Source organism: Gossypium hirsutum, chromosome D05 (assembly GCF_007990345.1).
Source record: "Gossypium hirsutum isolate 1008001.06 chromosome D05, Gossypium_hirsutum_v2.1, whole genome shotgun sequence".
Taxonomy (NCBI): Eukaryota; Viridiplantae; Streptophyta; class Magnoliopsida; order Malvales; family Malvaceae; genus Gossypium; species Gossypium hirsutum.
The window spans coordinates 64,874,696-64,891,804 of record NC_053441.1 but is presented as its reverse complement, the minus strand read 5'-3'; the positions used below and the strand labels follow the sequence as shown (position 1 = coordinate 64,891,804).

General features: G+C 39.5%; 1 long non-coding RNA gene across 1 annotated transcript; it reads right to left on the bottom strand.

Moving 5' to 3' along the window:
- Positions 1-15,570: 15,570 nt before the first annotated feature.
- On the bottom strand, positions 15,571-16,414 carry LOC121217009 (uncharacterized). Its single transcript, XR_005913203.1, has 2 exons — positions 16,373-16,414; positions 15,571-16,025 (listed from the first exon to the last, which is right to left on the bottom strand). It is a non-coding gene; the product is annotated as an uncharacterized lncRNA (long non-coding RNA).
- Positions 16,415-17,109: the final 695 nt, after the last annotated feature.

Sequence of the window (17,109 nt, the reverse complement as noted above, 5' to 3'; positions counted from 1 at the left end):
AATATATGTTTTGTTATGGTACTTAATATTAACACCGTTAATGAATTATTAGACCAACCAATGAAAATTTGACACGTAATTTTTTTTTTAATTCATCAAGTCCGCATGTATAAAATAACATTATGTGAAAAACTAAATAAAATAATTAAATTAAATTTTAAAAAAACTAAATATGAATAATAAGGAAGAAGTAAATACTAAACTTACATAACCAAAAATATATATTATATTCTCCATTTAAGCAAATGATCATCTTCTCCAAAGAGTTTTCCCTTTAAAATAATAATTTCAATTGATTTTTAAATAATATTTTTTTTATTATCTTTGAAAGTGATCAACAACTACTTCCTCTTTACCATATATTTTTCATTCATAAAATTAATTACTTTTTTTTACCAAAGAAGTAAAATAATTAACATTCATGAGATTACGAAGTCTTCTTCCTTATAACACGTCAAGTTTGGTCCCAAATAATTTTCCACACAAAAGAATAAAGACTATCAATTGTCTATATTTGACTACACTTTAACTCCACAAAAAGGGCTAAGACTATCAATTGTCTATTGACTTCACACTTGCTGTTGCTTCCTCCCATCTCTCTCACCCAAACTTAATTTACAAGCAATGGGGAAATTTTGGACATTTGCGCCACAATGTACAATACTTCCACACCATTTGCAGTATTGACTACGTTTACTTGAGGGAAAAACAAAGACATGAATGCTGGAAATTTTAACTAGTTTGTACCGTCAATGAAGCTACGTACCTAAAAGCCATTTAGGATACCAATTCCTGTAATTGGATTAATCTCATCGTTGCTGCAATCTTTTGACAGTGTAATCCAATCTTAAATATGTTACTCTGCAATGCTATTGTAAATATGACTCTTAAATTTGTCGATAGATATATAGGTTTGGCACAAAATTAAGAATACACAAAGGCAGGTTGAATTATTCCATGTTTGAACGCCTGCAACATAAATGCATATGGCAAAAGGGCTCAAACCATACCTTATGTTCATGAATTCTCATCATCATCACGTGTTTATAAATGCAACTCGAACTTGAATAATTGAATATTTTGTAATTCTTCATGTATCTTTTTTTATGGTGAGCAGTATAATGTTTACTAAAAATTGAAATTCAAGAAAGAAGACATACATAGTTGCACCATACAAGATGTTACACTCGAACTAAACCCTTACAAATAGTACAAAATGCAATGAAATACAGAGGAATTGGTACAATCATAAAGACAGACACATACCAATGCAACTTTTCACCATAGGAAAAACTTTCTGACAGACTACTAAACAAGAAATTATGAAGACACAGCAGAAAGGCTTTAACTTCATTTGCACCAACTATATCCTTTGTAAGACCCAAATTTTGCCCGGGCCCAGACCATAAAACCCAAATAGACCAAGACCAATAAAGAGTTAACAGACCATTACAACAAAATTAACCCAAAAAAAACAGACCCAATCCAAATGAGGCCCGAATGGCCCAAAACTATACTAGTTTCAGCCAAACAAAAAACCCTAGCCTCATGCTTTGCAGCTGCCACCGCCCAAGCGCCTTGGCCACCACGCCCATACCGTCTGACACCCCACCACTGTCGGCCACCACCTGCAACAAGAACAGAAACAACAGCAAAAGGAAGCATGCGAGGAATGGGGCAAAAAATAAACAAAACAGAAACAAAAACAAGAGAAATGAATCGGCTTTAAAAAGCCAAGATCAAGAACGACACAAAGGGGATTTTTTTTTTTCCTTTCATTCTTTTCAGTTGTAATACTACTTAGAATACAAAAAAAAAGTAGATTCAAGAAAGAAAAACATCCGAAACAGAAAAGGGCAGCCAGATCTAAGGTTTTTTTTATTTTATTGTTCAAAAACTCATCTATTATATATTTTCACATAGTATAAGTTTATAAAAAAGGAAATAACAAAAAAAATAAAAAAAATATTTTTTTACCTTTTCCGGCCACCGCGTGCGGTGGCCGGCGCCGGCGCCGGCGAGCTTCCCCCTCTCTCTTTTTTTTTTTTTCTTTCCCTCTCCCCAAATGATTTTTTTTGGTTAGTTTAGGCCTTATATAGCCCTCCCAAAACGACGTCGTTTTGGGGGCTACACTTAAGCCCCAAAACGACGTCGTTTTGGCCATGCCCGACCCATTCGACCCGACCCGCTAGAGGATCCGCGTGTTTTCATTTGAATGGGATATTTATGCGCGCAGTCCTTCCGCTTTTCTGATGCTTCACAATTAAGTTTTTTATGGTTTTCAATTTGGCCCTATAATTTCTCGCGCTTTTCGATTTAGTCCCCGCCAATGTGCTGCGTTTTAAAGGAAAGGAATAATTGTTGTTTCGGTCCCCCAACGTTTCACGCGCGTACAATTAAGTCCCTTTTCTTTGTTTTCATTTCAAATTGGCCCCACAACTTTGTTTTTAATTCAATTTTAGTCCTTTTTTGTTGATTTTTATATCTTTATTAAATACCCTTGTTATTTTTATATTACCATTATTATTATTATGTATTAGTATATATTTTTATTATGTACGTGTATACCTATACATATTCTCATATTTAATATTTTTATTTCACTTTATTTTAATATTTTATTAATGTTATGTTTGTTTCTTTTATATTCCAATGTAATCATTATTATTATTCTTATTATTTTTATTAGTTTATGCTTTGTTATATATTTATATATTTATAATACGTATATATATACTTGATATATTTGTATATACCTCGGTAACATTATTACTAGTTTTCAATATACGCATATATTACCTAAATATTTTAGTATTATATAAATATTTTAACATTATATTATATATGTATTTATATATTACGTATGTACATATACCTTTTAATATTATATTTTGTATTACGTAAATATTATTTTAAATACCGTATTGTATATACATATGTCCTTAGTACCACGTTACATATATATTGTGTATATACTTGTTTCCTTACCCTTATTATATTCATTGTTAATACATTTATTTTTTTTATATACATGCATACGTACCCTTTTTTATAATATTATTTTTTTACACATATATGTATATATTTATCTATGTTTTCATATTCTATAATTTATATGCATTTCTTATTTTATGGTTTAAAATTATACATGCATATACATTTTTACATAATTGTATTTATTGTCATCATTGTTATTTGGTGTTTGTTTATTTATTCGTGTACACTTGTGTTTTTTTTAAATGTTAGTTCTATTTATTTATTTGTATGCTTTGTTTATGTAATCGCCTCGTCATTTCATTTTGCCTATTGCATTGTTGTTACTCACCTTACTTTGCTCACCTTGTCGTACTCGTTATTGTTTTGTCAAGCATTGACACTAAACACCAAAAGGAAAATTTTTCTAAATAAGGCAATATTTCGCGTTTGGAAACTCGAGAAAACGTGCCCTAACGTGCTGGGTTTCGATTTCTCGTTTGACTAAATAGCCAAATATCCTCTTAAAGCTTCAAAGTATGGTTTCATTAAACTATAAGGTGATCTTGGTTTCGATGGTTTAGAGTATCGTGTCCTAACGTGCTGGATGTGATATTCCTTCGGAACGAGAGAATCTTATGTTTCAATTCGCGATATCAGATTTTCTTTTAAGGATCGTATTTTTTTTTAAACTCTTCAAATTTTTAATTTTCGACACTAAGACACTAATTAATCAACTAGGTACCAATTTTGGGCGTATCGAGGGTGCTAATCCTTCCTCGTGCGTAACCGACTCCCGAACTCATTTTTCTGAATTTCGTAGACCAAAATCGTTGTTTTAATAAAATTAAATCATTTATTAAAAACAACCACTTTTTGAGGTGACCCGATCACACCTCGTCAAAAAAGGATTGGTGGCGACTCCCGTTTTCATTTTTTTTAAAATCCAAGTCGACCCCGTTTTCATTCAAAAAAATGGTGTCAACAGCTTGGCGACTCCACTGGGGAAACATAAGAGAGTCAAGCCACGTGTTGATTATTTCTTGTCTTTTGTCGAAAGTTGAAAATTCGATTTAAATTTACGATCCTCTCATCTTTTGTTTTGAGTTACATTTTTATCGTGTTCTGTATTTTATTTTATACCTCCGCACATTCCATTGCATGACCGTTGGTCACACCTTTTAAGTGGGAGTGAGAAACTACGCCTTCGTGAGGTTTTCACCTCCGCATGGGATAGTGAATCGCTTCCGGGATACATCCGTACCTATGTCTTCGTGATATTTTCATCTCCGCATGGCCATAGGGAAATGTATTCCCCTGAACTGAACTCGGTCCATATGAGCCTATAATGGGTGAGGATCGAGGAATCTGCTGGTTCAGGTACCCTCACTTTAGAACCAAACCACACATAGCGAGCCATAAGAACCCGCCGAGATAGAGCTATTCTAGACCCTAGTGCTTACCGAATAGATGCTTTACATCCTAGATCTAATTTGCTTTGTTTGTGATTGCATGGCATTTTCATTTCAAAAGAGGTGTCGATTCACGTTCAGTATAGATAGAAAGCTTATCATGGAAAAGAGGTTTCTTGATAAAGTAGAAGACAATGCAGCTGTACGATTATGGGCTGAGACGATGTGGAGAGAGAAAGGCGATAGTCTTGCAGAAGGGTACGTATCAGAGTTATGGGACTTCACCCGCATCAGCGTAGTCCAAAATGATCTGCGAGAAATGAAGGAAATATGGGATCAATGGGACGACGGGACCAAGCAGATGTTTTACTGTGATTACGGGGATTTGCCTCACCTACTTGGTGTCAAAGTGGACAAGCATTTATTCCGAGCCCTAGCCCAGTTTTGGAATCCTGCTTACAGTTGTTTCACTTTTGGAAAAGTGGACTTGGTGCCCACCGTGGAAGAATATACGACCTTGCTTCGGTGTCCAAAGATTCAAATGGACAAAGCCTATTCTAGAGCTGCTAGTGTCCCGACATTATTAAAAAAATTGATGAGCATTACAGGGATGAGCGAACAGTGGGTCGCTGCCCGGATCCAACAGAAAGGAGACAGTAAATGCGTTCCTTGGAAAAGCTTGCGAGATTTAGTATTGGCACACCCTGATGTGAAGAAAAGAGTGGATGTCTTCGCTCTAGGTATCTATGGTTTGGTAATTTTCCCTAGGGCTTTAGGGCACGTAGATGAGGCCGTCTCTGATTTGCTCGATCGGCTTAGTAAGGGAGTCACGCCCATCCCGGCAATCTTGGCAGAAACTTTCAGATCTCTAAGCGCACGTCGAAGAGCAGGAGAGGGAAGGTTCATCGGATGCGCACAGCTACTATTGGTGTGGTTCCATAGTCACTTTTGGAAGGTGGAAAATGTCTCTTATCGAGTCTTCTCAGAAGGTTATTCCCCGTTGAAGGAACAAGTTGCTACACCAAGACGAGACGACATCACGGAAGAGAAATGGATGATGATTCTCCAAAATCTTCAGGAGGATGACGTTGAATGGAAAGCTCCTTGGATGGTACCCGACGAGATCCTGTATCGATGTGGTAATTTCGACTGGGTCCCTTTACTCGGAATTTGGGGAGCTATCGGTTATGCCCCTTTACTCGTATTAAGACAATATAGATCGAGACAGTTCATACCAGCAACACAAGGGTTGGCTCAATGTGAGTTTTCTTATAAGGATGAAAACTACAAGAGAAAAACTCGAGAAATATCTAACGCTTGGAAACAGGTTCACCGAATGAAAAGATTTACCATAGGAGCGATGGCAACTTCAGAATATTATGGGTGGTGGAGTAAAAGAGTCAATGACAACATCCCTAAGCCGAGGGAAGACTGCGTTCAGTCTATAGAGGAGCATCTACAAGTAGTTCCGTCAGAATTAGAGATCATCAAACGAGACTTTGAGAAAAGAAATTCTGAGTTGGGAAAGAGGATAGAACAGTTAGAAGAAGAAAGAGTGCATTTGGGATTAGACATCGATATCCACAAGCTAGAAGCCGAGAAATTAAGGAAGGGAAAGAACAAAGCTGAAGAGGATCTGGATAGTCTAAAAACAGATTACAAGAAGCTGCGATTGTCGATGAGAACTGTCGGTCTAGGCAAAACGTCAGAGCAGTGGCGACAAGAGATCAATGAGGAAAAGAATAGGGCCGATCAGTGGGAAAAGAAATTTCAAGATGCTCGAGCTCGAGGAAATGCTTTGGAAAGGAGTTTGTTAGAGTGCCGAAATGAAAAGGCAGGATTAAAAGCCAAGGTGACAGAGTTAGAAAAGTCACTTCACTCGTGCCGTAGTCGCAACTCCATGATCGAATTAAGAGCAAGCTTAAATAAGATCGAAGAACTGAAGGAAAAGGTAGAGGAGCTTGAGGACGCATTACACAATTCTGAGCTACGAATGGAGCTTCTTGAGAGGAGTAATGATCAATGGCAAGAGCAATTCCATCATTCTCAAAGGCAGATTAGAGACAGAGATTACGTTATGGGCGAAGCTGTGACTCAAGTGCGGGAAGTGGCTGATCATCTGCAAACATTAGCAGTTCAGGCCGATGTATTGAGTTTAAAATATGAGTCAGAATCAAGCCGAGGTCGAGATTTAGCTTGGCTTCTTAGGAAGGTTAAGGCCTTGGGTATAAAGGCGAAGTCGTATATGTAATTTATTTTATGTAAAGAAATTTGCTTTCTAGTTGAGTTTTCTAATGAAATTGAATTCGAATCAATGCCTCTTTTTGCATTCATTTCATACATTTGCATTACATCATATGCAGTAAGTTTCATAAAATGACCCTAATAAAATTAAATTATGACAGTTACCCTGGAAACCAACAAAAATCTAATCAAATATCACTACGGTACTCGTCGCCAAACAAAAGTAATGGATCAAAGGATGGAAAGATTGGAACAGTTGCAACGAGAGATGCAAGATCAGATGCATGAACGACTGGAAAAAATCCAGCAGGACATGTTAGAATCCCAGAACACTGTGATGAATCAATTAAAGCAGTTATTGGCGGGAGGGAATAACAAAGGAAAAGACCCCGTGGTTGATGCTGGGGAGGATCACGATGACCCTGTTTATCCTCCAGGTTTTACCCCAACTAACATCCAAGCACAACCAGAGGTGTACCCACAGAGGATACCGGTTACCATTAGACCTCAGTGTCTGGCTAGTGCCTCGGTACCAGTGCATTTTCAAATGGGCTCGGGTTCTAATCCCGGGGATAATCCCACTAATCCTGTGGTCCCGGACCTCGATGACGTGGTAGAAATAGAAAAAACAAGAATGAACCTGCCAAAACAGCTGGAGGACCGATGTAGATGGTTAGAGGAAAAATTTAGAGTCATGGAGAACATCGACTATCATCGCGGGGTTGACGCCAAGGATCTGAGTCTGGTCCCTGATTTAGTACTCCCACCTAAGTTCAAAATGCCGGAATTCGAAAAATATAATGGGACTAGTTGTCCTGAAGCTCATATAACTATGTTCTGTCGAAGAATGACAGGATACGTCAACAATGATCAGCTGTTAATCCACTGCTTCCAGGACAGTTTGATCGGATCTGCAGCCAAATGGTACAACCAACTGAGTCGTGCTAAAGTTAGTTCATGGAGAGACTTGGCGCAAGCTTTTATGAAGCAATACAGTCATGTAACGGATATAACACCCGATCGAATTACGTTACAAAACATGGAGAAAAAGCCTAGCGAGAATTTCAGGCAGTACGCCCAACGATGGAGAGAAGTGGCAACACAAGTCCAGCCACCCCTTTTGGAAAAAGAGGTCACCATGTTGTTTATCAACACTTTGAAAGCCCCGTTCATCAACCACATGTTGGGGAGTGCTACCAAGAGCTTCTCGGATATGGTAATGTCCGGTGAAATGATTGAGAACGCGGTAAGGAGCGGTAAAATCGACACGGGAGAAAGCTTCAAAAGACCAGCCCCAAGGAAAAAGGAGGGCGAAGTAAACAACATAAGCACATATAGCAAGAGCCATTCAAAACCGATTACTGTTGGCCCTCCAAAAATGATAACCACTAGTCACCAAGCCCCCTCGAGGCAGGAACCCAACACAAGGCCCAACACAAGGACTAACACAGAGAGACTTCAGTTCACGCCTATTCCAATAACATATGGGGAACTGTATCAGAAGTTATTTGATGCACACATAGTATCCCCATTTTATCTCGAGCCCATGCAACCTCCATATCCCAAATGGTATGACACGAATGCCCAATGTGAATACCATGCAGGGATACCAGGACACTCGATTGAGAACTGTACTGGGTTTAAAAAGGCAGTGGAAAGGTTTATTAAGATGGGGATTGTGAAGTTTGACGACCCATTAGGACCCAACGTAGCAGCAAATCCGTTACCCAACCATGCTGATAAAGGGGTAAACGCAATAATCGAAGGTGAGAAAAAGAGAATCAAAACCGACATTGCAGAGATAAAAACCCCATTGAGTTGGGTCTGGAGACAAATGATAGAAGGAGGTCTCATCAAACAAGGTTCAAAAGAAAGGCCCGAAGGAACAAAGACGTACTGCGAGTTTCATGCTGAAGAAGACCATGACATTCAAAACTGCACTGAATTCAAGGCCATGGTGCAAAATCTGATGAACAACAAAGAGCTAGAATTTTATGAAGAGATCAAAGGACTTGAAAATGGAGAAGTTTACGCCTCGGAGGAGGGGCCTACGGGAAAGGCCCCAAATCACCCAGTGGTGATTATTTCAAGGCCAACGAGTACAGGATCTGGAATACAACGGGCGCCAAGGGTCATAATCCAAAAACCTGTAGCCTTTCCTTACAAGGATAGCAAAAAGGTCCCTTGGAATTACGACTGCAATGTGATGATCACGGGAGAGGAGAATCCGATAAATGCTTCAGAAGAGGCTAATGACGCAGGTTTCTATACGCGTAGTGGAAAACGTTACGACCTGGGAAATGCAAAAAGGGAACCTATAAAAGGAAAAGCCTTGGCGGTTGAACAAAATAAAACGAAAACGACCGGAATTGAACCGCAAATTAACACACCGGTGACCGAAAATGAGGCTAGAGAATTCCTAAAATTCTTGAAGCATAGCGAGTATAGCGTGGTGGAACAATTGCATAAGCAACCCGCTCGCATCTCAGTGCTCGAGTTACTTCTAAGTTCAGAGATACATCGTAATGCGTTGGTAAAAGTGCTAAACGAGACCTATGTCGCTAAAGATATCTCAGTGAACAAATTGGATCGCCTGGTTAACAATATAAATGCCGATAATTTCATCTTCTTCAACGATGATGAGATCCCGCCAGGTGGTATGGGATCTACCAAGGCCTTGCACATCACTGCCCGTTGCAAGGGGTGTATACTACCGGCAGTACTCGTGGACAATGGATCGGCCCTGAATGTTTTACCCCTGTCCACATTAAACAGGCTACCTGTGGATAGTTCTCACATGAAATCATGCCAAAATATAGTGAGAGCATTTGATGGCACTCAGAGGAAAGTGATGGGAAGAATCGAGATACCTCTATTGATTGGTCCAAATACATACGAGGTGGATTTTTTGGTAATGGATATTAAACCATCTTACAATTGCCTATTGGGGAGGCCTTGGATCCATTCTGCAGGAGCTGTACCATCGTCACTTCACCAAAAGTTAAAATTGGTGATGGAGGGTCGATTGGTGACTATAGATGCAGAAGAAGACATCATTGCATCAGTCACCGAAGAAATGCCATACATAGAGGCTGATAGTGAAGCGATAGAATGCTCATTCCGGTCATTGGAATTCGTAAATGCCACATTTGTCATCGAGATGAGCAAAATCCCAGAGCCTAAAATATCCAAAGCTACGTCAATGAGCTTACAGCTAACGATGGGAAAGGGAGCATTGCCTGGAAGAGGATTGGGAAAATACCTCCAGGGAAGGGTTGGAGTACCGATCCTGGTTAACAAACAGGACCGTTATGGTTTGGGATATAAGCCTAATGTGATGGAAAGGAGGAAAGAGATGGAGAGAAAGCAAGAAAAGAGAAGAGCACATTTGGGCGGGATAGAAGTCAAGTGGGGACCGATGACCTTTCCCCATATATCTAAGACTTTTGTTTCAAGGGGAATTGTCTACCCTGAAGAGAAGGATGAGGTTACAGAAGGAAGGATTGAGAGGTTGGACATCAATGCCATATCCGCGGAAGAAAGGGTGGAAAGGAATTTATCGGGCATTCGTCCTTGCGAACCTGGAAGTGTTTTGAATAACTGGACTGCAGAAGAGATCCCTGTAACATTTAGAACTAATTTAGAGTAATATTCAGAACACTTGTTGCCCTAAGCCTGGGGGCGATAAGAATCTTTTGTAAAAGGCACATGTCCAAAATCTAATTTCAGTGAAAACTTATCATTCAGTTTCATCTTGAGCAAATATTCTTTCATTCTTTTCATTCCCTTTATAATCATAGTATGCATACAAGTATTCTTAGATTCTTTTATTTGGGCCTCCATTTGTTCCAATAACAGGTCTTCAGATATCAACGAGATGAGCGACTCTGTTACTAATTCAGAGTCTCTATTTGAGCAAGACATGAGTATAGATAATCCTCAAGATTTTGAAGGTGACCAAGACAGCGTTTTATCTCCGGATTTGTTAAGAATGATGGAAGAAGAGGAAAAACAAATTCTACCCTATAAGGAATCAGTAGAAGTCGTGATCTTAGAAGAGGGCAGAGAGGTAAAAGTTGGCGCTTGCATTGCCAAGGAAACAAGGCGAGACCTTGTTGAGTTGCTTCAAGAGTTTAAAGATGTCTTCGCATGGTCCTACCAAGATATGCCAGGTTTAAGTACTGATATCGTGGTGCACCGATTGCCTATAAAGGAGGAATGCAAACCAGTCCAACAAAAGCTTCGAAGGATGAGGCCTGATGTCTTGCTAAAAATAAAGGAAGAAGTCAAGAAGCAATTTGATGCTGGTTTCTTACAGGTGGTCAAGTACTCAGAATGGGTAGCCAATATAGTCCCTGTTCCTAAGAAAGATGGGAAGGTGCGAATGTGTGTGGACTACAGAGACTTGAACAAAGCCAGCCCAAAAGATAATTTCCCACTGCCTCATATCGATACCTTGGTAGACAACACGGCCGGATACTCACTGTTCTCTTTCATGGATGGTTTCTCCGGGTACAACCAAATTAAGATGCTTTCTGAAGACAGGGAGAAGACCACATTCATAACGATGTGGGGGACGTTTTGTTATAAAGTGATGCCTTTTGGATTGAAAAATGCGGGAGCAACGTATCAGAGAGCCATGGTAGCATTATTCCATGATATGATGCATAAAGAGATAGAAGTTTATGTTGATGACATGATCGCAAAATCCAGAACAGAAAGGGAACACGTGCAAGTTCTGAGAAAACTGTTTCTGAGGTTAAGGAAGTTCCAGCTAAAACTTAACCCAGCCAAGTGTACTTTCGGGGCTAGATCAGGAAAACTGCTAGGATTCTTAGTCAGCGAAAAGGGAATCGAAATTGACCCAGACAAAGTTAAGGCCATACAAGAATTACCTCCGCCAAGTACTCAAAAAGAAGTTCGGGGTTTCCTAGGAAGACTGAATTACATCGCTCGATTCATTTCACAATTAACTGAGAAATGTGACCCCATATTCCGCCTTCTTAGGAAACACAATCCAGGTGTATGGGATGAGGAGTGCCAGGAAACTTTCGAAAGAGTTAAACATTACTTGTCCAACGCCCCAGTACTGATGCCACCTTGCCCTGACAAACCACTAATACTATACTTGGCAGTATTTGAGAATTCCATGGGGTGCGTGCTCGGCCAACATGATGAGTCAGGACGAAAAGAAAGAGCGATCTATTATCTCAGTAAGAAGTTCACTGAATGCGAAACGAGATATTCGCCAATTGAAAAATTATGTTGCGCATTGGTTTGGACTACTCGGAGATTGAGACAATACATGTTGTACCATACGACTTGGTTAATCTCAAAGTTAGACCCTCTGAAATACATGATGGAGTCAACTGCTCTAAACGGAAGGATGGCCCGATGGCAAATTCTACTATCTGAATTCGACATAACCTATGTGAATCAAAAGGCTGTAAAAGGGAGCGCGATAGCAGATTTCCTAGCAAGTAGAGCCCTGGACGATTATGAGCCTTTGAACTTTGACTTCCCAAATGAGGATCTGATGTATGTGGCAACTACTGAAACGGGCACACAAGAAGGCAATACTTGGAAATTAAATTTTGACGGAGCCTCAAATGCCATGGGCAACGGGATTGGGGCAGTCTTGGTGTCTCCAAACGGTGATCATTATCCTTTCACCAGTAAACTAGATTTTGATTGCACAAATAACATGGCGGAATATGAAGCATGTATCATGGGAATCCGCGCGGCTATGGAACGCAAAATCAAGGTACTTGAGGTATATGGGGATTCAGCATTGGTAATTTATCAGCTCAAAGGCGAATGGGAAACAAGAGACCCTAAGTTGATTAGTTACCGAAGGATGGTCCTAGAATTGATTGAGGAGTTTGACGACATCACTTTTTGTTATCTCCCACGAGACGAGAATCAGATGGCCGATGCTTTAGCTACATTGGCTTCCATGATCAAAGTAAATAGACCAGAGGATGTGAAGCCTATCCAAATGAGCGTTTATGATGCTCCAGCCCACTGTTGTAATATTGACGAGGAAGAAGAAAAGGACGACAACCCTTGGTATCAGGACATATTGCGATACGTGAAAAATTGTGAATACCCAAACCAAGCAACTGAGAATGACAAAAGAATGTTGAGGAGGCTGGCCAGTGGTTACGTCTTAGATGGGGAAATCCTGTACAAAAGAGGAAAAGATCAGGTGCTGTTAAGATGTGTAGACGCTGTGGAGGCCAAGCAGATCTTGGAAGAAGTCCATGATGGTATTTGTGGAACACACGCTAACGGTTTCACAATGGCCAGACAGATCATGAGATTTGGATATTATTGGTCTACCATGGAAGGAGACTGCATCAAGTATGCTAAGAAGTGCCATAAATGCCAGATTTACGGAGACAAAATTCATGTGCCTCCATCACCTCTTCACGTCATGACTTCCCCATGGCCTTTCTCCATGTGGGGCATGGACGTCATTGGGCCGATATCGCCAAAGGCTTCAAACGGACATCGTTTCATTTTTGTAGTGATTGACTACTTTACTAAGTGGGTAGAGGCTACTTCTTACGCCAACGTCACAAAGACAGCTGTCAGCAAGTTTTTAAAGAAGGAAATCATATGTCGGTATGGAATGCCTGAAAGGATCATATCAGACAACGCATTAAATTTGAATAATAGCACGATAGCAGAGGTTTGTAATCAATTCAAGATCAAGCACCACAACTCATCGCCATATCGTCCGAAGATGAATGGTGCGGTGGAGGCAGCCAATAAAAATATCAAAAAGATTGTGGGGAAAATGACTGAGACCTATAGAGATTGGCACGAGAAGTTGCCGTTCGCCCTCTATGCTTATCGAACATCCGTCAGGACTTCTACCGGGGCAACACCATTCTCTTTGGTTTATGGGATGGAGGCAGTGCTACCAATTGAGGTTGAAATTCCCTCTCTCCGAGTTTTTTCAGAACTAAAGTTAGACGAAGCAGAATGGGTCCAAGCCCGATATGATCAGCTGAACTTGATTGAAGAAAGGAGGTTAAGAGCTATCCGTCATGGTCAAATGTACCAGAAACGAATGATGCGAGCTTACAATAAGAAAGTTCGTCCTAGAAACTTCCATGAAGGGGATTTGGTACTGAAGAAGATCCTTCCCATACAAAAGGACTTCAGAGGAAAGTGGATGCCAAACTGGGAGGGACCTTATGTAGTAAAAAAGGCCTTTTCAGGAGGGGCATTAATTTTAACTGGGATGGATGGCAAAAGCTTGCCCAATCCTGTGAATTCGGATTCAGTGAAGAGGTACTTTGCCTAAAAAAAAAAAAAAAAAAAAAAAAAAGAAAAAAAGGAAAAGGGAGAGACCAAGGCGAAAACCCGCGAAGGGCACCTTGAGACCAAAGGGGCTTTGAATTGAAAACCCAGGAATGGGCAATTCAAATTTTCGATCAAAGATGAGGCATAGAGTAGTTTTGTCTTCTCCGAATTAACAAGAAGGAGAGATGCTACATCTTGGGGCATCAACAAAGTCTTTTAGGACTTCTAAACACAGAGTTTGTGCAGAGAAGCTCATGCTGCGATATCTGGAGCACCTGTTTTTTTTATTTTATTTACATCTTAGCAAAATTTGCTATTTGTTTAAAGCTCTGCTCTCAATAAAGTTCCATCTTATTCATTGTGATAATCTTTTTCATCTTATTCATCTCGTATCTCAGCAAAATTTGCTATCTTGATCTATTTGTTTAGAGATTTGCTCTCAACAAAATTTCATTTTGTCCATTTTGATAATCTTTTTCAAGCATTTTTCATTGAGATAACGATTAATGGACTGACAATACACATACAGAAGGAGTCTGCATATTACTCTGAAAGTTTCTAAATAATACGAGGACCTGAAACAGGACTATTGTTTAGAACTAACCAAACCTAAGGGTTGGAAACATTGGAGGAAGAATAGTTCAAATTGCATCTATTTCTTTAGGTCTTCTGTCAAGTACTGGCTGAACAAGAAGACATCAGTGATAGAACCTTGATGAACAATGAGGAATGACAACCTAAGCATTAAAAATGGATCATTCTCATGACGTTCTACAAATATAATACATACACATCTAGTTAGGAGCATTTGATTCATTCTGATCATGTCATCCTAAACACTAGCATAAATAGGTCCATGAAATGGATTTGCAGGTCATGTTCCCAGAGAACAGATCAAGAGACTAATCCTATACCCTGAAGTTACAGTGGGATAGATTGAAGTCATTAAAGCAGATCTTGTCTTCATGTATTGGTATGAAGTAGATCGAAGATATCAGATCCTATCTTCCTATATTGGTAGGAAGTGGACGAAGATGCAGATCTTGTCTTCCTATATTGTGGCGAAGCAGATCGCAGAAAGCAGATCTTGTCTTCATGTATTGGCATGAAGTAGATCGAAGATATCAGATCCTATCTTCCTATATTGGTAGGAAGTGGACCGAAGATGCAGATTTTGTCTTCCCATTTACGGCGAAGCAGATCGCAGAAAGCAGATCTTGTCTTCATGTATTGGCATGAAGTAGATCGAAGATATCAGATCCTATCTTCCTATATTGGTAGGAAGTGGACCGAAGATGCAGATCTTGTCTTCCCATATTGGTGGCGAAGTAGATCGAAGAAAGCAGATTTTGTCTTCATGTATTGGCATGAAGTAGATCGAAGATATCAGATCCTATCTTCCTATATTGGTAGGAAGTGGATCGAAGATGCCGATCTTGTCTTCCCATATTGGTGGCGAAGTAGATCGCAGAAAATAGATCTTGTCTTCACGTATTGGCGTGAAGTAGATCGAAGAAAGCAGATCTTGTCCCTGTATTTGGCAGTGGAATAGATTGAGGATTACAGATCTTATTCCCCTAAGCAGTAGTGGAGCAGACTAAAAACAACAAATCTCATCCCCATGGAGTTGCAGCAAAATAGATTTAAGTCATGTTTCTCTGGAGCGCAGTGAAGTGGATTGAAGCAACGAGACACAGTAGAACAGAACGAGGCTACTTGAAGAAGAAAAGCACCAAAAGAAGCCAAGGCTCGGTAAGCCCGGGCAAATTTGGTCTTTCTTGGTCTTTGCTCTGTTTTCGTTACACGACAACGAGCAAAGAGGGGCAGCTGTAAGACCCAAATTTTGCCCGGGCCCAGACCATAAAACCCAAATAGACCAAGACCAATAAAGAGTTAACAGACCATTACAACAAAATTAACCCAAAAAAACAGACCCAATCCAAATGAGGCCCGAATGGCCCAAAACTATACTAGTTTCAGCCAAACAAAAAACCCTAGCCTCATGCTTTGCAGCTGCCACCGCCCAAGCGCCTTGGCCACCACGCCCATACCGTCTGACACCCCACCACTGTCGGCCACCACCTGCAACAAGAACAGAAACAACAGCAAAAGGAAGCATGCGAGGAATGGGGCAAAAAATAAACAAAACAGAAACAAAAACAAGAGAAATGAATCGGCTTTAAAAAGCCAAGATCAAGAACGACACAAAGGGGATTTTTTTTTTCCTTTCATTCTTTTCAGTTGTAATACTACTTAGAATACAAAAAAAAAGTAGATTCAAGAAAGAAAAACATCCGAAACAGAAAAGGGCAGCCAGATCTAAGGTTTTTTTATTTTATTGTTCAAAAACTCATCTATTATATATTTTCACATAGTATAAGTTTATAAAAAAGGAAATAACAAAAAAAATAAAAAAAATATTTTTTTACCTTTTCCGGCCACCGCGTGCGGTGGCCGGCGCCGGCGCCGGCGAGCTTCCCCCTCTCTCTTTTTTTTTTTTTTTCTTTCCCTCTCCCCAAATGATTTTTTTTGGTTAGTTTAGGCCTTATATAGCCCTCCAAAACGACGTCGTTTTGGGGCTACACTTAAGCCCAAAACGACGTCGTTTTGGCCATGCCCGACCCATTCGACCCGACCCGCTAGAGGATCCGCGTGTTTTCATTTGAATGGGATATTTATGCGCGCAGTCCTTCCGCTTTTCTGATGCTTCACAATTAAGTTTTTTATGGTTTTCAATTTGGCCCTATAATTTCTCGCGCTTTTCGATTTAGTCCCCGCCAATGTGCTGCGTTTTAAAGGAAAGGAATAATTGTTGTTTCGGTCCCCCAACGTTTCACGCGCGTACAATTAAGTCCCTTTTCTTTGTTTTCATTTCAAATTGGCCCCACAACTTTGTTTTTAATTCAATTTTAGTCCTTTTTTTGTTGATTTTTATATCTTTATTAAATACCTTGTTATTTTTATATTACCATTATTATTATTATGTATTAGTATATATTTTTATTATGTACGTGTATACCTATACATATTCTCATATTTAATATTTTTATTTCACTTTATTTTAATATTTTATTAATGTTATGTTTGTTTCTTTTATATTCCAATGTAATCATTATTATTATTCTTATTATTTTTATTAGTTTATGCTTTGTTATATATTTATATA